We start from the raw sequence: 14,523 nt of genomic DNA on the forward strand, positions 1-14,523 counted from the left end.
CATTTCTCCTGGGGCTTTATGGGTAATTGTTATTGTTTATATTTTTAAAAATAAAATTATTTTAGAGTGGTTTTAGATTTACAGGAAATTTACCAAGCTAGTAAAAGAGAGTACCTGTGTACCTCATACTCACGTTCTCCTGTTATTAACATCTTAAATTACAAGTATATTTGTCAAGATTAATGAACCAATATTGATACATTATTGTTAACTAGAATCCATTTTATTCAGATATCTTAGTTTTTAATCAAATGTCCTTTTTCTGTCCCAAGATACCACATTACATTTAGTCATCAGGTCTCCGTAGGTGCCCCTTAGTTTGATAGCTCCTCAGGTTTTCTGTTTTCAATGATTTTGACAGTTTTGAGATGTGCTGCTCGGGTATTTTGTAGAAAATCCCTTGACTGGGTTTGGTTCGATGTTTTCCTCATAATTAGACTGTGGTTATAAGTTCTTGTGCTTTATGGGAAGGGAGATCACAGAGGTAAATGCTGTTCTCTTCATGCTCTCAACATGGCATCATTGTTGATGTCAACCTTGATCACGTCTGAGGTGGGGACTTTGGCTTTCTCCATTGTGAAGGTCCCCTTTTCCCCCGCTTTCCATACAGTGCTCTTTGGAAGGAAGCAACTCGGCCCAGCCCACATTAGGGGATGCAGAGTTATGCTTTCTCTCCTTGAGGGAGGAACATCTACATCAATTATGTGTATTTCTTCTATGTGGGAGGTTTGTCCCTTATTCCACCATTTATTTATTTATTCAGTCATTTATATCAGTGTGGACACATGAGTATTTATTTTTTGGGTTATAATTTAATGCTACTTAAATTTGTTGTTTAACTTGTTCCCGCTTTGTCCACTGGGAGCTCTTTTAGTCGGATCGTTTGTCCATTTGACATGCTTCCCAATTAGTGTGTGTGTGTGTTGTATTTTGAGCACTCACTTTCTGGCACTACAAGATGCTCCAGAATCATTCTGTACATTTCCTGCCACGGTTCTAGAGTCAGCCATTTCTCCACGGGGCTCTGGTTCCTTTTTTGGGAAGTGGTATTGGAAACTAAGATCTGGGTGCTAGGTCTACTCATTGTTACTGGGCTGTCATTGCTTTCAGGCCTTATCAGATAGCAGAGCAAGGAAATACATGTGTATAGTAACCTGTGTATATTCATATATTTATAAATTACTTTGGTATGTGTCCATCTGTATCGGTATTAAACTACACATGAGTTCATGCGGATTTTGCCAACTCTGCTCCATTGCCACGTGGATCATTCTAGCTTTCTCCCATTTCTCACTGGAAGCTTCCCACTTCAAGAGCGAGAAACCTGACTCCCACCATTGACCAGTCATTTACATCATTTTCAATTCCAGTATACACCATTCTGGTTTCCTAATTGCTAACTTGTATGCCCCATGGGAAACAACTCGGGCAACCAGAGTACAGTTTTTATGTGCGATTCCTCTTGCCTTTAGTCTTATAGACGCCACTCATTTCCAGTTACTTAAGTCAGCACCTTTTTACCCCGCTCCCTTGGTGAGGCTGTTGCATACATTTGTAATGCGGTTACATTCTCTCGTCACAGTCTTCATGCCTTCCTGGGAGTGCCCAACCTTTTAAATGATTTTTTTTTTAACTTGCATACACGTTAAGGTTCACTGTTTGTGTAGTACTGTTCTCAGGGTTTTGGCTAATGCCTAGTGTTATCTACCTGCCAATACAGTGTCCTACAGAGTAGATTCACTACCCTAACCCCCCCATGCTTCACTGCTCAGTCTTCTCTGCACCCTCCCCCCACCCAAGCCCCTGCCACCGCTGACCTGTCCCCGTCCCTGCAGCTCCGCCTCTCCCACAATGTTCCATGGACTCACAGCACGGAGCCCTTTAGCACCAGCGTGTCACTTACCAATACGCAGCTGAGGGTCGCCTGTCTCCGCATGGCCCTTCGGCTTGCTCCTTTTCCCGCTGCAGGTGTGCTTTATACACCATGTGGCTGTGCTGTGGCGTCTTTACTCATTCACTGCCGAAGGGCGCCTGCGAAGGCCCGTCGCTTCCAGATTTGGGCAGCGGATCGACCTGTGATAAACACTGGCCTGCAGGGTTTTGCATGCAGATGTCTTCAGATCAGCTGGGTGAAGACCTAGGAGCGTCGCTTCACAATCGCGCCGTGAAACTGCGTTTGGCTTTTAAGAAACAACCAAACTGTTTCTAAGTGGCTGTGCCCTTTTGCATTCCCATTAGCAAGGAAAGAGCATCTCCTTACTCAAAATCCTCACCAATAACTGGTATTGTCATTCTGCACGCCATTTCAATAGGTGTATAGCGATTAACTACGTTTTTATTTAGTAATTGTATTCAATGAAAACATATCATGCGTCAAAAACATAAGTGGGTTTGTGACGGAATGGTTTTTATTGTTAGATTCTTTCCTTTACATAATACATTTTTTCATCACACAAACTTGGCGTTTTTCACATAATTTATTCTAAAGATCATCAATGTGGAGTAGGTTATTGGTTATTTACTTTAATTTAGGATTGAAGGAAACTGAGGTTTAATCTAGACCCCACCACCTGCCTTCTGGAGACTGTGGGTAAGTGATTCACTTCCCCGTGGCCTGAGGGCCTGAGGGTCTGAGGGCCTGAGGGCCTGAGGGCCTGAGGGCCTGAGGGTCTGAGGGCCTGAGGGTCTGAGGGTCTGAGGGCCTGAGGGCCTTGCTGTAGCTTCCTGATCTTTCAAACAGGGTCAGTAATGGAGCCCAGACGGGAAGGTTATACGGGCTCAGTGAGCAGCTGCATGGAAAGCATTTAGCACAATGCCGGGAATGTGGCGACCTCATGGTGTTATTGTTGTTACTCTATTGCTGCTGCTAGGACTAGTAATACTACTACTAGTAGTATTACTACTACTGCTGAAGGCTCTAGTTATTCTTGAAAAGTATGCTTTCAGTCCTCTACTTTTGAGCTGCACAGATCTTTGTCACCCAAGCCTGCCTCATAAAAACAAACACACGTCACATTCATTATATTTCTCGCAGTGTGATGTTTCCCCCTAATCCGAAGAGCATGGTGGAATAGATATTTGCAAAGGTAACCTAAGTGTTAAAACTCATTGGCTTCCTGTTATTTCTTGTATTACTAATGAGCTCTGGCATTTGCTCCGTGCTTTAGATTTTACATAGTGCCGGCTTTACAGGTGTTACCTCATTTGCTTCTTCAAGCTGCTTTCTGAGGTGGGCAGGGCGTGCTGACTAGCCCTCAATTTGGGGGAGGTGAGGATACTTGCTTATAGCTGTGTAACAGGTAAAGGCAGAGCCGGGGGTTGAGCCCAGGTTTTCTGCATCCCAAAGCAGCGTTCTTTCCAGGAAAACTAGACACAGAATGAATCTTCAGATAAATGTGCCTGGGACATTCATTAGTTCCCGTTATTTCTGGTCCATCTGCACAGGAACATGGATGGCAGGGGTGCTTAAAAGGGGCTCACTTGCACGTTACGATTTTAAACCAGCTGGTATGTCACAAATCCGCGTACTCCCCTGGTGATCTGGGATCTTCCATACACTCTTAGCATACATATGCCAAGATCATCAACACCACTTCTAAAGCATGACATTGCTCACGTTCAGGAGTGTAGTAGCCACATTTCTGCGCTCTTTCTGAGACTTACCTTAACCTATCGCTCCCCCTTCATATCTAATTCACAGGTCTAAACTCCTAGCAGCTTTGTTGGCGCTGTGACTACACCATCCTGGTTGCGTCTGATGGTCCAGGGGTGGACATTTAACCAATGAGATACCCTCTCCTGGCAAAAAGACTTGAAGCTCAGAGACAGCAAGTTAAGAAATGCCTGGGAGAGACATTATCTGCCATAGGAGCAGAGGAATAGAGAGAAAGGTCTCTTACAGCAAGAGAGAAAAGTAGAGGCATTGCGGCGAGATAATGAGATGAAAAGAGATACAGAGACAGAGGCAGAGAGAGAGAGAAAAAGAAAGTGAAATCTAGCAGGATTCCATGCCCACCTTCTGGTCTCCTCCAGAGGCCCTGCTCCATTACTTTCCAAGTGTTTGATTCTCTTGATTATTTAAAATCCACTTCCTGCCCGCCCCCAAAGGAGCTCAGGTTGGTGTGGGTTACCCTGACAAACAGAAGCACCCTAATTTACACAGGGAGTCAAATTCTCCGGATGCAGAGTTTATGCTTGAGCTTCAGCCAATGCAGCTTTCAAGGGATGCATTAACTTTCAAGAGGGATGGGCCTCCACTGAGTCCGCTGTGGATTCTGCACAGCCAGGGGTACTCAAAGTACTTAGTCTTTCCACCTTGATGTGAACAACCCTTCGCAGCATCCCAGGATCTTAGCACAAGGGGGTACTTATCAATCAGCGATTTCAGTCCTCTGCTCCAATCAGGATTCTCTCCTTCCTTTCCCATCCAGTTTTTGCGTGAAATCTTTTATGGCTGGGAAGCAAAGCGTAAGAAAGACACTGAGGACTTAGGAATAAAACAGGCTTTTGTTTACAACCTGCTTGGGAACTTTCTTGCCTTAAAATCTTGGACAAATTATTAACTCTGTGTGGGCCTTCCTTTCTTCCTTTGCAAAATGCAGATTACATTTTTTTACTTCATGGGTTTTTTGAAAATGGGGGTTTTATGACATAAAGCATACAAAACACCTGCTACAAGTGCCTCATCCATAGTAGATGCTCAATAATTTTGTCCACTGTCAGCCTTTTCAGACAATTCATCAATCATTCCAGACACTGAAAGGATTCCTACCTGTGTAGCCTGTAGCATTCCTAATGTACAACAGAACAGGCCATTGTGGTGACTTTGTCTGAAAGCCTGAGATCAAATCCTAGACCCATGGCTTCCTCGTACACTCTGGGATGCGGGAATCTGCACTAACTTCCAGACTCCTTTGTTTTGACTTTATATTAGAGAAATCATAATACTCTCTAAAGTTTCGTTGTTTGGTGAAAAATAGCACTTTTGCATTCTTTGTGTTCTATTACTTGTGGCAGGGAAATTATTGCCTTCAAAAGAAGCCAGACCCCTCGTGCACTGCTGGTGGGAATGCAGACTGGCGCAGCCACTGTGGAAGTCAGGATGGAGTTTCCTCAAAAAATTAAAAATGGAGCTGCCTTTTGATCCAGTGGCCCCACTTCTAGGAATATATCCAAAGAACCCTGAAACACCAATCAGAAAGAATATATTCACCCCAATGTTCAGAGCAGTGTTATTTGCAATAGCTAAGATCTGGAAGCAGCCCAAGTGCCCATCAGTAGATGAGTGGATAAAAAGCCGTGGGACATTTACACCATGGAATACTACGCAGCTGCAAAAAAGAAGGATCTCATACCCTTTGGGACAGCATGGAGGGAGCTGGGGAGTGTTTTTAAAATTTATTTTATTTTTTCCATCACCATTTATCCTGCCTCTGCCCTCTTCCACCTCCACCCGCCCCCTGCCATCACCACACTGTTGGCCGTGTCCATGAGCTCACCCTTTTCCTCAATCCCTCCGACGTGGAGATGATTATGCTGAGTGAAATAAACCACTCAGAGAAAGACAAATACCATCCGATCTCCCTTATATGTGGAATCTAATGAACAAAATAGAACCAGAGGCATGATACATGGAACAGACTGACAGAGGTCAGAGGGGAGGGGGGCGGGGAGACTGGATAAAAGAAGGTGAAGACAGTAGCCAAGGGACATCTATGCATAGCCCATGGACACAGATAGCAGTGTGGTGATGGCCAGAGGGAAGGGGGCGGGGCCGGAGGAGGTTGTCAAGGAGGGGGAAATGGGGACCTCTGTAATAGTGTCAACAATAAAAAAGAAGTCATTTTGAATTTTGGAGAGATATAATTGCCAAGTATCTCTGTGTACTGAGGAAAAAACCTGCCTCAATGCAAGTAATTAACCCCTGTCTTTCCCTCTGCTTTATCAGTGGCCCTGGCCCCAGGATGACACGAGTAAAAGAAGCTGTCGTGTCATGTCAGGTTTGCACTAACTTGCCTCAGTCATTTCCTCATTTCTTTGCCTCCTCTCATAATCCGTGCTGCTGTCCTTCAGACTCAAGCCCCCAAAGTTCATAATTTTGTGAAACAATCAAGGTGAACTCCATTGGAAAATAAGATTCTGGCTGACAGAGGAACATTTGGGAGGCTGATTGTTTTAGAAATGATGTTTTCTGCTCAGAGTCCCTTGATATTGCTTCAGGGAATTGAAGTTTTGGCTACAGGTTTCCTTGGCTTAGTCCTTTCCTCCACTCCAAATTTCTTCTCCCCTTCCCTAGCCCGCCCCCACTCCTTGGCTTCCGTCCATTTGTGCATTCAATAATTGATTCACTCCTGAAATACTTACTGAGTTGCTACTACATACAAAACTTTCTGTGAACTTCTGGCCTATATTTCAGTGATAAAAAAAAAAATCCAATCTTGACCTCAAGGAATTCACAGTCTAGTAGAAGAGGTGGGATACATATATGCAACCAAAACCTCAAACAAGAAGACTTAATAGCACAACTCAGTATTTTTCAAACCACCAACTCCAGCCCATTAGCAGGTCATAGAATCAATTAGTAGTCACGACAAGTACTTTAAAAAAAAATTGAATAGAAAATATTGAAGTAAATCACAGATAAGGATATGTGTCATTTTGTGAGACTTTTATAAAAGTTATAATTGTGTGTGTGTGTGTGTGTAGCAATGGTGTAATATATACATTTTTATTTTCTATTGTGCGTCACACTGAAAAGTTTGTTGAACACTAGTTTAGGACAGATAGAGAAATGCTTCTGAAGCTTAATGTGCATGTGGATCAATTAGGAATCTTGTTAAGATGAGGACTGCAACCCAGTTGGTCTGTGATGGCACCTCAGATTCTGTTTCCAGCAAGCTACCTTGTGATTCTGTGGCTGCCGGTCCACAGAAGGACATAGAGTATTTGTCCAGTGGAAGACCTGAGGAATCTCCTGAAGCCATTTATTTGTGACTTCAAGAGTCTCCAAGGAATTGCCCGGCTGGTGTGGCTCAGTGGTTGAGCAAACCCATGAACCAGGAGGTCACGGTTTGACTCTCAGGGCACATGTGTGGGTTGTGGGCTCCATACCTGGTAGACAGTGTGCAGGAGGCAGCTGATCACTGACTCATCATTGATGTCTTTTCCTCTCCCCCTCTTCCTTCCTCTCTCTGAAATCAATAAAAACTTTTTTTTAAAAGAGTCTCCGAGAAATAAAAGAAAACATTTTTCTTTCCCTTTCTGGTTTTCGCTTTTGGTTGATTGATAGGAATCCTAATCTACCGCGCTTTTTGCCAAAGGCTGTTGCTGTCCAGCTCCCAAGTGCTGAATGTTGAAACCAAGGGACCAGAAGAGCTTCAGGCCAGTTATTGGGAAAAGCTCCACGGCTCTCTGTGAGGGTTAGCCCCCAGTCTCCCACTGTATCTCAGGCAGGCATGCCTTTCCTTAGAGTGCCCCCTGCGATGAACAGCAGAGTACTTCCTGTAAAGCAGGCTTTTAAGAACAGGGACAGGAAAGTTTCATTTATTTCAGTTGTACCTGCCAGCATATTTCATCAGACTTCTATCACCGGCATCCGGATAGCTGCCTTGACCTAATGGTCTTCTCTACCTGCAATTCCTGGCCTTTCTTCTGGTCCCTCCCCTCATCCTTCCCCTTCTCACCCCTCCTGTACAGGGACGTATTGATCATCCTAAAATGAAGCTTTCATTATTTTTCTTTTTCTGCTTAAAACCCTTCGGCGAACTCTCTGCTCCTGCCCAACTTGCGTGCTCCTCCTGCAGCATGGCCTCCTTCATCTTTCACTTCGACCTATCTCCCTCCCCTTGGATGATCTCGCTTTCCCAGATATCCAAACCCTGCCGACTTTTTAGGATTTGGCTGAAATCCCACTCCTTTCACGAAGGCTTTTGTGGAAATCCCAGAGGGAATGAACCTCTCTCCCCGTCTGCTGATGGCTCACCACAATAATGCTGAGCGTCACCTGTGCACTTGCCTGTGGCCGAAGGAGCACAGGACTGGCCGTAGGAGACCAGACTGACCAGACTGGATGTGTCTAACCAAACGGGGATGCGTGTGACCTTGGACAGGCCCTTTGTCTTCTCTGGGCTTCGGTTTCCCAATTAAGATAACAAGACTAGAGACAGAATCTCTAAGGGACTGCACATGGTGCCCATCCTGAGTTTTGCTAGCTTGTAAGTTTCCTTAGAGATCTCATTTTCTATTATTGAGTTAAAAAAAAAAATTAATCACATTTCTTGTTAGTACTGAACTATCACCCATCTTTTGAAGTGTCTTCTAATTTTAAAATTCTCACATGTATTCGTTTTGTCTTCTTCCCGTCAGGAAGGAGCCTCATTTTACGGCTGAAGCCGGGAGGCCGAGGGAGGGCCTGCCTAGGGGCCCCCGGGCAGAGACAACCCAACTCCGGCCCCGGAGGGCGGCGGGCCCGGGACGCTGCCTGGCATCGCTCACAGTGAGTGCTCACTAATTATTTGTCAATTGACTGGAGGTTGTCGGGCCCATCTTGCAAGACAACTCCTTTCTCCCAGGAAGGAGGAGCCCCTAGGAGTCCGTTGGTAACGGGAAAAGTGCTTACTCGGGGAGGAAGGCGGGGCGAGCCGGAACGCGCTCGCCGAGAATCTGCATACTCCCTCCCCGGTGTTTCCGACCCCCGTTCTTCGCAGGGGAGAGGGGAGGGGGTTCTAGGAGGCTCGGAACCCCTCCTTTTGGAGGAGACCCAGCGCTGCCTCCAGCGCGGCTGGCGGCCGATCCTGCGGAGCGGAGCGGAGCGGAGCGCCCTGCGCCCCACCCCCGCCGCGCTCGGCTCCCTCCGCTCTGCAAGGGGAGGGGAGGCGGGGATCCTTGCCCGCGAGTCTCCCCGGAGCTGCAGACAGGAGCCCTGCGCCCTCGGGAGCCTCTCAGCGGCGGCTTCCCCTCGGCTGCCCGGGCGCGCGGGCTGCCCCGCCGCCCCCACCGCGGCTCCCCCTCGCTCCCCCTCCCTCCAGCGCCGCCGGCCGGAGCGCGCACACCCGGGCTCCGCACGTGGGCGCGCGGGAGGCGGCGGCCGCTGCTGCCGCTGGCGGAGCCCGAGCCCGAGCCCGAGCCGGCGAGATCGCTCTCCATGCTGCGGGCTCTGCGGCCGCCTTCCGCTCAGCTTCTGGCCCCAGCTCAGCCCGGCGAGCAGGCGCAGCGGCGGAGGGGAGGAGGGCAGGGCCTGGCGGAGGGGCGCGGCGGGCCCGGGCGAGCGGGGCTTTGAACGGGGGATCCGCAGCCGGGAAGAAGCAGCCCTGCTCTCCCGATCCGCCCTCGCTCCAGCCGTTGCGTTGCCGGGGGTTCCAGGCGGGTCGATGCCGCTGCGCTCCTTCTAGGCGGCAGCCAGCGGAGGCTTCCCGAAGCCGGTTGACCGGCGCTGGCCCCAATTCCACCGGCAAGTCCCTCGTCTATTCGGACGAGGCGCCGGCAGCTCGAGCCTGAGCGAGCGCGAAGTCCAAAGTCCGCCCCCAGCGCAGCCAACTTCCCTGGGAGCCCCTCTCCCCGCAGCAGCCTGCGCCAGCCCCGGGAGCAATGCGCCCCCAGCCGGGCGGCGCGCCCTCTGCCAACTCGCCACCCATGGGATTGACTGCCCTCGGCTGCCCCGCTTGGAGCGCGTAGCCTTCGCCGTGTGGCCGGGGAGAGGAGCAAGACACCCAAGGCGTTTGGAGGAGCCCTCGCGGGCCAGTTTGCAGGGGTCCCCTGCGGGGGCAGCGTCAATACCCAGGGGTGAGTAGCCGGGGTCCCGGCGGCGTCCTCCCCCCCCCCCCCAGCTAGGATCTTGCAGGGATGGCAGGGAGACAGGAGAAAGTTGAGTCTCCTCGCACCTATCCTGGGATTTGGCAGCAGAATGCAACGTTCGTTCCCCTAAACCAATTGCCTTCGGGACTTCCCAGGATGCCTTTAATTCCAAACTGAAGAGGAGGACCTCTTCCGCCTCCCAAGGAGAAACAGGCTCCCTAGAGCAGACCACTGACTGTTCCCCACCAGCACGCTGTTTGGGGCTTTTCAGCCGCCCGCCTGTTAAGCAGGCGCCCTGCATAAGCGCTTGGAGATCGCGGCCACCTGGGGCGCTCGGAGACCTTGGGCAGCCTGGGCCCCTAGGGGAGGCTAAGCGCGCTCCGTGAGGGAGAAGTGACTGCTGAAATACTGAGGAAGTGTGTATGCGTGTGCTTGCGAGCATGAAGGTAGCATAGGATGAGGCGCGAGTGAAAACGGATTTGTTGCCGATGGATCAGGTGCCCCGGGTGCCCAGCTCCACGGTGTGGGTTTGGGGGCGCAAGATCTAACAGAGTCAGTCCAACAGGTGGCCTGCGCGGGCTTCCTGTGGCCCGGACGGGGGAGGGGGACCGCTCCCTCCCGGGGGCCCAGGCTGCCGCTGCTTCTAGGGGCGCATCTGAACATGGGTAAGGAAATGCGCTCTCTGCTCTCAGGCCTGATTTGGGGTGATTGTGTGAGGCATCCAAATGCCTCCTGTCGGAAAACAGCGGCCTCATTGTGTATCTGACTGAGGTTTCAACTTGCAGGCAACTGAGGGGCCATTCAGCTGCAGCGAGGCGGACTTGGCTGGTCCTCAGATGCAAGCCCCAGCCTCCTTCGTGGTCCCTGGTGGCGGGGATTCCAGCTCCCCGGGCTGGGCTCCTAGCCAGGCCTCAGCATTTTGCCTTTCTGTATTCCACCGAGGGGAGGGGCAGTTGCTGGAGCACCCGGAGCTGTGGCCTGAGTTTATTTTTCTTTACCTGCCTAAAGTGCTTGTATCCTGAGACTCAGATGGAGGAGTGGGGTGTGTGGGGGAAGGTTGTGTGCACGTGGTGTGCACACTTGAGTGTGGGTACCAGTCGAGTTTGAGAGCTGGACCAGAAGAGACTAGAGAGAGACAACTGCACCTGCCCAGGGAGATTAGAATTAGGGGAGGGCGTGGCTGCACTTTGCAAAAGTTTCTTCTGAACTCACCGTCCTTAGGTGATTTTTGAGTGTGCAAAATACTCTGGGCCCTGTACGTGGTGGAACTCCAAAGTAGTATCTCCCATGGTCTGCAGCGTAATTTCTCCATCCCTCAGTTTGCTCACCTGTAGATTTGGGCGCAGTTATCCCTGTTCATGGCAGAAGCCCTGGTATCTCTATAGAGGAGGTGCTGAGAGATGGGTGTCAGTCGGAAGATGGAAGAGCAGCTGGGGATATGTGTGTGGGTGAGGGGGAGTTATCTGGAGGTTGAATGCATAGAGTACAGTTGGTTTTTACTTAGACTTTGTATTTTCAGGAGGTTTATTGGCTTTGACAAGACTGATGGAGATTTTGAGATGCTAAATCTTTACCAACACCCGGTTGGTACCACCACACCACTGCCCCCCCATGGTGCAGTGAGCTGTTTTTACTATGGAAACAAAGTGATGGACACGCCAAAATGCAAAAGAACCCTCCACTGCTTGGGCTTGCTTGGCCCAGCAGCTTCCCCTCCGGGGAGGCGCTGGGTACCAGAGCTGTTTAGCCTTGCTTTTTCCACTGTGTAATTTGCTGCTGCATCTTTTCCATCCCCACCAGGGACCTGCATCACTGGGGTCCTCTGGCAGCAAGGACATGTAAATAGAGTGAGCCTCTTGACTTGTAGAGGGCGCTGGCTGATTTAGCATGGGGCACACGCATGCCTGGCCAGAAGCATGCCCCCTGGAGGCTCCTTGTTGGAAGGGGAGCCAGGAGCTGGGGTGTCCAGAGGAGAAATGGGCAGCGAGGTCTGTGGATGACAGAGAGACAGAAAGACAGTGACAGATAGACAGATGTACAGAGTCCGACAGACAAACAAGAAAAGCAGGAAAGGCAGGTTGTGACACAGAAAGACAGAGAGAGACACGCAGTCAGAGCAAGAGGAGACTCAGAGAGACACACATATACACAGAGGCAAAAGGAGAGAGGGACAGCTGTAGGGTGGAGGGACAAAGAGGAAGAGGAACAGGCATGGGAGAGAGGAGTGGAAGGGAGGAAAAGGAAACCTGAAGAGTGAGAGGAGAAAGTAGAGGGGAAGGCGTGGGAACAAGGGCGGAGAAGTCAGTGGGGAGGGGAGAAACGGTGGGATGTCGAACAGAGGCGGCAGAGAAAGTGAGAGCACTTCATTTTTATAAACCACACGGCCATTCTAAGGAAGCTGATAGAACCCCCATCCTTAAGTAGCCAGCCCCTGGATAGTTTCTCTGGGGAGTCGTGAATCATGCAGACACTGGACACCTGCTTGGAGCCCAGGTCCCTGGAGATGGCAAGAATGTAAGAAGTTGACATTCTTGGGAAATGCGCACATGGTCAAGTCCAGTTCGTTTGCCTTCTCTGTTTCTTTCTGAGTAAACACAGGACTGGGGAGTTGTGGGGAGGGTTGTTTCATTAACCGTACCTGCCCTGTCTAGGGATGTATCTCCTGGGTAGCTTCTGAGAAAAGCAAATTACTGGACCCACTCCCCTGGGAGTCTGATCCCATAGGGTCAGGAATGTGCCACTTTGAGTATGCCAGTAGATTCTGAACAGATCATCCCAGAGCCACGCTTTGATAGACGTGGCATGGATGGGATAACACCCCATTCGAATTTGTAGGTTAACACCTCCTCTGGTATCCCGTCCTCCCCAGAAAAGCTCATTTCTTGTGAATTTCTCTTGCTAAAAGGACAAGCCCAAGGATTGCTCAGCCAGGGTTACCTTCCCGTGAACCTCATTAATCACAGTAGCTCCGGGGGATGGCAGACAGCTCTTCTGGTTGACCTTGTCAGGGGTGTCCACAGCTAACAGGTATTGAGCACTCGGCAGGGCACTGTTCTGGGCATTCTTTATTCCTGGACCTATTTAACACTCACAAAAACGATGCCATCGGCACTGTTATTATCGTCTGTATTTTATGGTTTAGGAAACCCAGACTTAGAGCAACGACGATAGTTGTCCCAGGGAAATTCTATGAGTTCCATGGCCCAGCACCTGGAAAGCAGCAGTGCTGAAATTCGAACCCAGGTTGACTCCAGGGTGTAAGGTGCTGATTACATGCCATGCTGGCTCCGAGTCCTCACACTCCATTCTAGACTGATGGAGCCACAGCTCCTTGGAGATCTTTCCCAAGCACCCTCTCTCCCCACTTTATCAGCTGAAGAAAACTGGAAACATCTGAAGAAACTGAGAAGTGACTTGCCAGAGACCCTTCAACCAGAGGGTGCGAGAGCTGGGACAAGTGCCCTGATAGCTTGAGTTTCAGTCTCGCCTTGTCCCCACCACACCAGTGATGATCATATTTGGCTGATCATCAAGGTCACACGAACCTCTTAGTCAAGTTCCTGGACCCCACTAGAGGCTTTACTGAATCTTGGGGCAAAGAGCCCAGAAGTCTGTATGTTTAGTTCCTGCCCCCAGTTGGCATCTGCATGTCCCCCTTTGCCCTCCGAAGCTCCTGATGCTGTGGGTCTCTTTCAAACAGCTTCGGGAGGACAACTCCCAGCCCCTCCTGCTTCCAGCAAGACACACACACACAAAGTAGTACACTCCATATACTGTAGCCCACGCTGATGTGACGCGGGTAAGCAAACAGCTGGTCAACCCAGAGGCAGCTTTGCAAGCCCTTTGAGAGGTGTAGCGGCCACACTGATGTTTGCTATACTTGGGTTTTTCCTGTGCCAAGTCGGAGAGCATTTAAGGAACCATCAAATGCTCCTTCAGTGCATCAGTGTTGGTATTTGTACTAATACTTGACACAAAGTGACACGATGAGCCAGGCGGATGTGCTGCTCTGTCCAAAGTGTCAAGCTCCATCTCCCAATTTAGTGGATCTAGCCGTGGTGGGAGAAAGACCCTTTCCTTGCCCTCATTACCACACGTTTGACTCCCCTCAGCATCTGTCAGCGCCCCCTTCTGCGGGTGAAAGGAGCCATCGCACGCGCTCTGTCTCTCCCTGGCCCACTTAAACTGTTTTCCCGGTGACTTCAACATCCTTTCCCTTCTATGTTGTTGAACAGTGGCCAGAGGTGCCAGACATCTTGTCCAGCAAACTGTTTTGTCATCTCTCCCTTTTCAGATCCAAATTTATGTTCTGAATCTGTTGCTTTTAACCCTGACCTGTTATTTAGAGGCAGTAATTGAGCCTTAGGTGGCTTTGATAAGCAGCTGTGATAACATGTGTTTTAAATAATGACAGTCATTTGTGAATAGATTGCAAGCCAAGGAATAACTTACATTTACAATGTCTGCATCTTTAATACGCTGGGCTGTTTTAGCCATTTCAGTGGGATGGAGCTAGTTTCCTGGCATGGCTGGCTGGTGGTGGAGAGGTGGTGAAGCCTTGTGACCTGAGTGCAGACAGCTGGGGGCCAGTGCCTGCGTCCCCCTTGCTTGCTGTTGTAACCTTGGTCTGGTGATTAAACGGCCCCACGTCTCCATTGCTGCCAGGGCTCACCTTGGCCAGAGACTGAAGTTCTGAGCACAGGGTCTGGCAGGCGGTAAGGACTCACCGGT

The sequence above is a fragment of the Miniopterus natalensis genome, chromosome 4 (genome assembly GCF_054644295.1).
Source record: "Miniopterus natalensis isolate mMinNat1 chromosome 4, mMinNat1.hap1, whole genome shotgun sequence".
NCBI classification, from domain to species: domain Eukaryota; kingdom Metazoa; phylum Chordata; class Mammalia; order Chiroptera; family Miniopteridae; genus Miniopterus; species Miniopterus natalensis.